Raw genomic sequence first — 11,066 nt, forward strand, 5'->3', positions numbered from 1 at the left:
ATGCTTTTGAAATACGACGATAAGTCTCAAGTATACCTTCCGAAGAAAAGTGAGAACAGTAGCTTTAGAAAACGTGACACTAGTGCATAAAGGCAAAGTTTCAGAATCATCCATTTATGAAAAATCGAGGTGTAAATATTAATGAATTCAAAATGTCCATTTAAGAAATATTCAAAGTGTTGTCACCAGACCTCTTAAAATTTTGGTCTTAGATTACAAATGAGACATCTCATAAAACCAATAACAGGCATTGAGATATGTAGTATTCTAACATAATTGACTAAGTTTACTTAGTTACAAAGGTAACTTCTCCGTTTACGTTTTTATCAGATTTAGCTGGCGAATAAAGATGTAACCTGTCGATGTATACGCAATGTTAGTTGTTACAGTTTTGCCATCTGTCATTGTATTATTAGTTGTTTGGGATAACACTTGTAATAATTATCTTTATTCCATTACAACTAGTTATAATAATGAGAATAATGTAATCTCCCTCTTCGTTTTCAATCAATAGTAACTTGTTTACTGTTTTGATAGGTCTTCAGTGATTTCACTAGTCCTCTATTGTTGACATTTTGCATTCAGAAATTAATTTGCATGTTAAATGTTTCTGATTAATAAAAGCACCCTGTAACACGTACAAATGATTAGCCTCTGAAGAGTTCATTAGCAAACCTATACCCAACCAACATATACAACTCAAGCGTATCCATCATGTCTTAATGTTCAAAGTATCGTTTTTATCCGTCATATTAGAAATAAATCATCTATATGATGTTTGCCCATTAGAGATTTCTGATTAATTTCTAGTTACATCACATGCATTTTGTATACTTCTCTGTATAAGTCTAGTTACATCATATACATTCTGCATACTTATCTTCGATACACGTAGTTATTGCAGTTACTTATCTGATTTAAACTTCATTATCCGGATTGTTTGCCTTGTCTACATTTGCAAAACTTGCTGGTTGAGACTACAGCTAAGAAACCATCTTTCAAAACGTAAGGGTATTCTAGGAATATCACGCCTACATCTGAACGCAAATTTTGTCATTGAAATATCAATATATGAGGTATTGTTCAAACACGGTTCTTACCACTCATTTCTACCTAGTTTAGTATTTATTCTGCTCATTTTATGTGTCGTACCTTTTGAATATATATATATATATATATATATATATATATATATATATATATATATATATATATATATATATATATATATATATATATATATATATATATATATATATATATATATATATGTGTGTGTGTGTGTGTGTGTGTGTGTGTGTGTGTGTGTATTCGCCTTGATTCCGTAAGACCTTTTCATACCGTCTTCATTTAGAACTTTATTACATCTCGCTTGTATACATATGATAGACAACAAATACGTACGTAAAGGAAAGTATGTTAGTATTAATTTATTTTATGGTGTTCCATCTTTCATCCACCTTATAAATGTTCATCACCTAGATTTAAATTTTCATTGTATTACCTTTCCTAATTCTTCAACATCTGTGTAATCAATCAGCATTAAAGTCCTCAATTAAATGTCATTTTGTCAGACAGGCACAAAGTGTTTCCATGATAACTTATCTGAAGATTGAACGTTCTGTAGCATTTGTTTGAACACGAAGTCATGAAAGAATGCGATGATTATATACCCAAAGCAACTGATTGATCTCGGAAACTATACTGTTGCAATAAGAAATATTTTCATCTTCAATTATCATTTGCGAATTCAATATTAGCTTCTCATTCCAAAATATCAGGACTTACATGTTCAAAAATTACATAGCAAAGACATAATCATGAATATTCAAAGAAAGGATATGATAAAACTCATAAAGTGATTTCTTTGGGACAAAAGATGAACAGTTGCTTTTAAATCCTTATATATGATACCACGACTACGTAGTCCGAAATAGGTTTCTCTCATTTGCACATAGTACACAAAAGTCATAAACTATTGATAATCAGAAACCAGTCTCAAATATACTTAGTGATTAAACGTAAGGAAGAAAGCCATGGAAAACATGAAACAAATGTATGAAGGAAAATACATGTAGTCATCTAAATGATCCAAAGCCAAACAGTTCAAATGGATAATTAAGGAAAATGTCCCAAGATTTTCACAAGGAATGCATTTAGGAAAATTTGAGATTCATCAAGATTATAGTTTGCATCGGTGGTTATTGTCTCTATAGGCAACGACATTTTCAAATGCAACCTACAACAGGAACGACTTTGAAAGGTCTTGTCTCCAATGACAACGATGATAAGATCAAAACTTAGGAATTTCGTAGTAAAAGTAACAATAAATCTAGTATAAATGTACATGCAATCCGGATATTTTAATAACACAAATGAAAAATAAAAATGCCTTCAAAGTCATTTCATATTCATTCATTTCCATTTTACGTTAGTGTTGTTTTCTCCTTCTTATAGTAAGCATTTTTATTTAATAATCCCCGTCTGCTCAATCCGTATGAAAACGGCGAAAGCTGATAACCCACTGAACAGTCATTTCATGCGCCGACATGGTATTTGAGTCATGGTGAGTATGGAAGGATACGTTGACATTACATTTATTTCCCAATTTATATCAATTAAGATCAATGTATCGCGTTTTGTTTTTTAATCACCGCATTCGTGCTTGCTTTCTTGTTGGATAATTGATCACATAGGTACTATTTGTAAGTAAGGTATGATTTAAATGATTTCGGTCTTGCTGATCAAATAAAACTTAGTTGGGGACTTGATTGCTGATTAATAATATGGATTTGTATAACGTATAAATGTTTATAACTTATAAACTGATATCTATGGGATGCAATTGTGTATGGTGGATGATATTTTGAATAAACTATAAAAATAATGATTTAAAAAAGTCCGCTTTCATACGTGTTTGTATTGTATAAGATACATAAGGCAAACAATGTAATAAAGTTATAAACAAAAAAATGGTATTACAGCAGACTTTGTTTATACGAGATTATTATTCTCTCGTTAATACAATAAAGCCAACCTGAGTTAATATGAGAAAGAGAAATTGTAAATGTTAAGACATAAAAAGAGTTATATGAAGCTTTATTGACTAACAACTAGGTTGTTTTTAAATCACGATATTTGCGTTCACATGTAGTTGTATAATACTACTTAATAGATGATAATATGCCAGATTAAAAGAGTATATTTGCAACTTATCATATAGTCAGTACAGTTATCAGATAATACGTCCAGTGCAGTTTCATATTATTTATATCAAAAGTGTTGCCTATCACTTTATGTGATTTTGATTAGTCCAAATAAGCCCATAAAACTACTATGCAGTGTTCTTTTTTGCATGGCTGTTATCGTGGGAAACCGTTTGAAATCCTAATTCTGGAGTGATTTGTTTTCCAATAAAACATTTGTCGACTCGAGTCACAAAAGAGAATGGTTAGTTCTGACCTGTCTATCAAAACCGAGAACACTACTTTTTGACCAATCAAAATTAGGCTTTGAATTCAATGCCTAAAAATGCATTGCTATCCGCCATGTTTTCTAACAAGCACAAACCTATGCTTGACTACATTTAATATATGTTTCGCAAGAAACAAATTAGGAATGAAAAAATGTGAACATTTTTTAGCCGATAAGCTTGCATAATTCATGCTTTAGCACATACTAAATTGATTATGATCACATTTCATATAGATATACTCAAAGCTGCTTAAAACTAGAACATTATGTAGTGTGCTTGTAACAATTTGCAATACAAATGCAGGTATTGTTTAGCTTCAACTTAATTTTGTTCAAAGGTTCAATTGAATTTTTTATAAAACAGTTATTTTATTTTGGAGACTTTTACATCTTAACTTTATAAAAAGGTAAACATAATAAAATAATTATTTTGTCTAGCATTTATTGAATTTTACATACTGACTTCATTCATAGTTTATCTGTTGGCGTCAACGAACTAAGATAAGACACAATGCACTAATTAGCAAAGGCAGGCAAAGACGGATGCAAATATACCTAAATCGACGTTTCTGCAGCTGTTTATTTCGTTGAGCACTTATTATTTCTTTCTTTTCTAAGAGATGATGATACATAATACTTGTGAATGGCTGTGATATAAGTTAAATTGACTGGCTTATCAGTGATACCCCTATGGAATACCATAACAAAATCGTGACATCATGAATATATATTTGTGTATAGTTGATTAGGTCCTTATTTAACACACATTCCGAAAGAGTGTTGCAGTCAGAGTCAGGTGGGAAACTTTCAGAAATAGCGTCAGAATTATTTTTACTGAATATGTTGATCATGCTACTGAATCTGCCATTTTGAGGACCGTTTGTGAGCCATAGCAACAGTAACTAGGTGGGTAGAGCTTACCGTTGCAAGTCGAAACTGTCCATTGGGGATAATAGTCTTGTCTGTCTGAACAATTAACCCTCACAATGGCTTGTGGTGTTGTGCACAACATATCCTGAAATGAAAGTGGCGTAATTTCCCAAGATAAAAACAGCAATAACAACTTAAGCTAAATATATTGCTCAGTTGATAGCGGGTGTGTGGGTTGGGATGGAAGTTGCGGTTTTCTTGTAACATGGATTCCACCCTATTTAAAATCTTGGTTTAAATGTCAACTTACACAAGTAAATCATCCCACGTCTGTTCACAGAAAAATGTGGACATAAACAAGTCTCTCAACTGGCAGAAATTATCCAACGAAAGCAGATTTACCCGGTAAACTGTGATGCAATTCCGACTCAAAATGAAATTTGTCTGCGTCTTCTGTACTCTACTTTTCACTTTCGTTTTGAAATCGTCTTCGTATTGTTCACTGTATTGTAATGTTCAATAATTTTCTGACCATGTGCAACAGAAACATATTGCTACAATAAGCCAAAACAATTTTCATACATTATAAACTATATAAATGTCTACAAGCGTCAACGAAGTGGTAGTCCTCGAATAAATGTCTGTTCGGGCTGCTTTTCTTTCTTTCTTTAACCATCTTATTCATTATTAGTATTATAAGAGTTTGCTACCGTTTATACCTAAATCAATATTACGATAGTGTTAGTTTAAATCAACGTCCCAAGAATTAATTTAGCAAGAAACAGCACACTATTCTTAGTGTAACGATCATGGGTCTGTGATTTTTTGATTAACGTATATATTTCATGCCAGATATCTCCGTAAGCCATCCTTCATTGAAATTTGATTAAAGAACATTCGAATAATAAATACAATAGACTTTATAGACGACATTAGGTCATAAATATGTTTGAAGACTTAAATGCATATTGATTTTAGAAAACAGCATAATGCTGATAAAGTAAAGGTTGATCTCTAAAGCGTGAAATTTTAAATATGAATTATTTTAATCACCTTCGTACATATAATGATTGCAATATTAACCGTTTCAGATGTTTTTGTTTTCTTTTAGGTAGGTAATGCTCAAATTGTAGGATAGGTCTAAAATTGTGTTAAAAACAATGGGCAGTGGGTAATATATGCTCTGTATTGAAGAAAGAAAAGAACCACAAAAAATACAAGTAAACCGGGCATACTAAGAGTTGAAAGTTCTGTTCGTAAGTAACACTTGTATTAATGATCTCAACATGAACGTTGTGTACATATAGCCTCATAATACCCAGAATTGACTTCTGCTCAATGTTGGTTTTAAAAATTTATTCCCGCTCAACAAGCACCGAAAGCGTAAGGAGCAGAATAATCAGAATTATTAAGCTTACTTCAGATGAAAATGTTTTGATTACAACGAACATCGGAGAAAATTGACAATAATGCATTTGATAGATAAATAAGCTGGATATTTAAATGGACCTGACAAGCTGACAAGCTGACAAGATAACAAAGAAACACGTTCAATAACACTGATACATTGCAAATAAGTGCGTCAAAAGTTCATTGTTTCAAACCGTGCTCTAGTGCATATAATAGTGACAAAGCAAGTGAAGGAGTACAAGCGAGAACAAATAATGTGTATATCAAAAATCAATTAAAGCAACACTTGCAGCAGAAAAAGGTTATGTTTCTTTTGAGTACCTGAATCCATACCAAGCAGGTTAAGTAAGATAAAAGGTGCAAAAATCGAACGTATACAATGGTACCAACTGATTATGGAGGTATAGAATAAGTGAATGACAAACATGTGAACAAGCTGTCTCAAAACTTACTTGCATGAGACCGAATGCAATGAATATTACCATAAATGACAGCGAACAATACGCATCGGCATCCGAAAATCAATTACAAATACAGGTTTCCATTCTATTCCTTTCAATACATACAATTTGCAATAGTTTTAGAAGATGCCATATAATGTGTCAAGTCTTGACTTTAACAAATGAGTTATCATTTCGTTCTTGAATGTATTAGACATATTGAACGGACGGCTGATATTAGAAGATAATTTTTAATCTAATAAAGGAAAAAACAATATTAGGCCAAAACTGTAAGTATTGAAGATGTACTGAAAGCTTAAACATATAACTATCGGCTGACAAAAAAGACAAATAAGACAATCAGGTAATTCGTTTACCTAGTAGTTTTGAACAAGAACACAATGTTAAACGTACTCATCCAAAGTCGGTACTACGAATGGTAGGCTGGGAACTGAACAAGAAAATTATGCAGAAGGAACATCGCGTAAAAAAGGATGTTGTGAGAAAAACTGTAAAGAGGACTCAACACAATCAAATAAATAAAGAGACGATCAGGGATATGAATGGAGCAAATCCTGTCGTATATTAAATTGCAAAAATATAACTGGTTTTGACAGCTCCTCAGAATGAACCGCTCTCAACCCGCAACACAAACTTACAACATACAAAAATCAGGCTTGAAAGAAAAAGAAAGACCGAGAAAAGGATGGCATGATGTATCACAGAGAAAGCACAATATGACAAATAATGTTATGCAATGCAGACACCTGTAATATAGATACACACGAACACGCACACACAAACATGCGTATGTAAGTGACATTGAATTAAGGAAAATTGTATTACATGTTAAAAACATTAGATTCGCAAAAAGTACATTTTCGGAAACTGTGACTACACTATTCTGAATAAATTCATTTTTGTAAACATGTGTTTGAGATAAGATTACGTCATCAATAGATTTTAGAAAATACGTTTCAAAATCATGTTCTCTCAATATTGGCCTTTCCAAACCCGTTTTGATCGACATGGTGAAAATAATGTAACTTTCTAGAGGAAGATTGGTAAAAAACAATCCTACACTAATGGAATATAACGAAAATAACAAATATTATGTGGGAGATCGAATTGAAAGAATAATAATGAAACAAATGTATTTAAACTTGGAACGCATTCGTCTCAAAAATAGAAATACCAGTAATTCATTTTACACGAAAATGCATTTAAAAATAAGTAATATAAGTTCCATTGTAGGGAAATCGTTTATAGTTTGTCAGCTTCAACATAATACAATTAATATCAATTGTATTAAATGTCAGAAAATATAAATATTCAGACTTTGAATCATTTTTGTAGCTGGTAAATTCATTCGAAAATTATGGAAGTATGAAAACAACTTTGGTTTTCTTCGGATAAAGGATTGAAATAACTTGGACAATATGCACATTCAAGTGTTGAAGCGGCATTCAATGGTTGAGTTTCTATGTACAGCGAATACCTATTACAACGCAGAAGAGCAATTAGAGCTGGAAAACATCTACATAATCTAATCAGTCATGTGTGTAGCTACGAGATGCATTGGTTTCAACTGTATCAGATCTTTCTTTTTCTCAAATCTTCTATTGTCATTCTTAGTGTTAATATTGTTTACATGTGCTATAGATTCAATGAAAAGAAGAACTCATTTCAAAGACGCTGACACCTAATGTTACCAGAGAATATATCAACACATATATCCTAAACTTAATATCAGCACACATTTTGTGTCATCAAATAAAGCTACAAACCACCCTTTAGAACATTTCACGTGATGACGTTCTTTACTTTAAAATATTTGAAAAATGAATTTTAACAATTGGCATCTTTAAATAACAGGTCTGCGAATGAAGCAAAAGCTTTCAGTAATTGAAAGCATGTAGTAATGAGTATTACGACCCCATGGTCTTCATCTAAGTAATAGAAAAGATGAAATCCAAATAGTTTTGTAAAATTAACAGATAATTTGTTTCTCAAAAATAGAAGTTGAAACTTCAAAAATTCCTTACAGTACGGCAAATTAAATCCCAAATAGTCCAACATTTAGATCACCAGTCCTTTGAATTAAGTTCCAATTAAATTCGAGTGGTCTTTGAAAAAAGGTCTAGCGCTGCAAGCGTCGATGTTCCTGTAGTCTTAAATTTACTAATGTAACAGTTGTCTGAAGTGTGACGATGTAGTAACAATCATCCATTTAACTCACTAATATGGCCTCAGATGTCCTTTTGTAAATTCACTATTATTCCAATTTAATTTCAAATGCAAAGAATAATAATTTAAGGGCACTTTGTATTTGCAGTGAATAAAACGTTTAGAATATCTAAATTCGACACAAGGAAATACTAAACACACATAGCTGTCAAAGCTGTAAACTTTTTAAAAGCCAATTAGGGCTATATGAAACAAGTAATAGGATGTACGACTAACAAAAAGATTCAAAAATGTATCAATGGTTTATTTTATTTAAAAAAATACACCTTTCATAAGCAGACACATTCTGTAGTTATCGTGACAATTGTTTGGCAGAACACAATTAGCCCTGTTAAGCCAGCACATATCTCTAGAGGCCATTTGTATCATGTTCAATATGTGGTTTATTGAGGCAAATTTGACTGTGAGATAAAGGACTAAAAACGGCACGTTCACCCTTTATAATTGAGGGTTCTGATTCCTTTCGAAATGCACTCACACGTATACTTCTTATTAAGAGTTATATGTCAAGATACCTCTTGCAAGTGAGATAAGCAAGGGTCGTTAGCTAACATGATTTACATAATTAAACAATCAGATTTACGATTTTTGTTGCAATTACCATACATAGCATATCAAATGATGTATAGGTAATGGCAAAAATGCAAATAATTATAAATCACATTAAGTATTATCGAGGATAATTTATTTTTTTAGAGTTGTTCTTTCGAAGCAACGTTTTATTCGATGTGGGTTTTATTAAACTGAAATAGTTGCCATTTTTATGGGATTATCAAAAAGGTTGTCTTGAAATAGTGTAATAAAATATTTGCACGACTGATACACTTGCTGTGAGATTTTAATTGTCAAATCTATTTGTGGTTCCGATACCTAATTCAAAATCATATTCATGTTAAGATGAGTAGGAATGGTGCTTCTTCACACACAAAAACAATAATTTACTTACCTTAGTCATTCGAACCATTTCCATATATCTTAATCAAGACGATTTGTTTGAATCTGATGAAAATTCGTATAAGGCTGAAAACGTTTATGATGAAATTGACCATCAGGTGATAAGTCTTGGTTTTGCTGTCCTCAGTGAGAATAGATTTATAAAGCTGAACTAGTTTTCATGCTATCTGCATTCAGTATGGAAAGAAATAAGCACATCAATATAGGTATTTTGGTAAATGTCTTCAACGATCTTTGATTTATAGTCACTTAAGTGTACTACTTCATAAGACCTTTCTGTTAGCTATCAAGGTGCTCAAGTTACTTGTATTCCTGTAATGTATAAATTAAAGCCATTCTAACCCAAACCATAAGTAGTCTAAGAGATTAAAAAGGGTACCGGCCTTGGCAGGAAAAGGGGTTCAAGCATGATTAAAGAGGAACGGTTGTGAACTACCAACTCTTGATCAAAATAGCTCTCAGCTAGATAAAAGGTGTACGATTTGGTAACGAACATTAAACGCTTTAAAATGATGTACGAAATTATTGATCTAATATGATCGGATATGGTGGACGCTCGGAATTTGACCTAATGACATACGTAGGAGAAATAAATTCACCTAATACATAAATATCTACTGTTCATGTAAACACTATGCAACTCGATATGCAACAAACATGCATAATGAGATTATAATTTAGTAAATGGAATGTCTACACATATGAGCAAATAGTTATCATGAATGAAAAAGCTTTTATAACTTATGTTGAACATTGTGCAGAAGATTGAAATGATAAATATAATATTCTTACAATCAGCAATATTCGAGATCATATCGCTACTATGTCTGCAGTGTGACAGTTTACAGTTATGCCTAACACTGGGCCATCATGCAGCAGATATTTAGCATGATGTCCCACCCAGTCACAATATTTTGACACCATGCTGTTCAGTCCTATTGCTAATCTCTTAATGAAGAGCTCCACGCGAGAAAGTTGTTAGTACCATTTTTATAAGTCTTTGGTATGACTCGGCTAGGGTTCGAACACATGACATCCTACATCCGACGCTCTAACCATTTAGCCACCGGAACGGTGCGGACGCCAATACAAAGATACGATACTATATTACATGTCAATATGGGAAAGGAGGGGGTGGTGCGTCGGTTATATATCTTACAACAGAGCACTAGCAAAAGTTGTTTTCAGATTTGATGTTTGATTATTATTTAGTCGACTACAGTGAAAGGTGGTTCTTAATCTTTGAAGAAAGAACATTCTTTTCAGAAATTGATTCCATCAAAAACATACTTTGAAATAAACTAGTCCTGACTAAAGGTGTTTGAAGGTTACATTTATCACGAAGATTTGTATTGCTTCACTGCTGGAAACCTATTAGAACCATGAACCAATAGTTCATTGTTGATCGCATCAGCATCAAAGTGAATTGGTAGTATTTGGCTACGATGTGGGTGAATCGGGCTAACATTACGTTTGGATCAGAACGATGAGAATGCGAATTTAACATTACATTTGGGATACTACGGTAGAAATGTCCATTTAAAACAAAGGTCGGTTAATGTCGAGATCGAAATTTAGCATTTGGGTCTCAATATGAGAAGTGGGGGCGTAATATACCACATAACACTATTATCTCTAAAAGGCAATTTACTGCAAGTTATATTACATTTA

General features: G+C 32.4%; 1 long non-coding RNA gene across 3 annotated transcripts in view; it reads right to left on the minus strand.

Moving 5' to 3' along the window:
- The window catches only part of LOC149795018 (uncharacterized), a 127,273-nt gene extending 117,536 nt beyond the window's left edge, over nt 1–9,737 (minus strand). For 2 of the 3 annotated variants that reach the window (XR_016422082.1, XR_016422080.1), the window contains exons 1-2: nt 9,388–9,737; nt 4,396–4,489 (exon numbers count right to left, since the gene is read on the minus strand). This is a non-coding gene — a long non-coding RNA (uncharacterized LOC149795018). The remainder of the gene's footprint in view (nt 1–4,395; nt 4,490–9,387) is intronic. The other variant, XR_016422081.1, reaches the window with a different exon arrangement.
- Between the last annotated feature and the right edge of the window lie 1,329 nt (nt 9,738–11,066).

Source organism: Sinohyriopsis cumingii, chromosome 7 (genome assembly GCF_028554795.1).
Source record: "Sinohyriopsis cumingii isolate HCF-2022 chromosome 7, ASM2855479v2, whole genome shotgun sequence".
NCBI lineage: Eukaryota > Metazoa > Mollusca > Bivalvia > Unionida > Unionidae > Sinohyriopsis > Sinohyriopsis cumingii.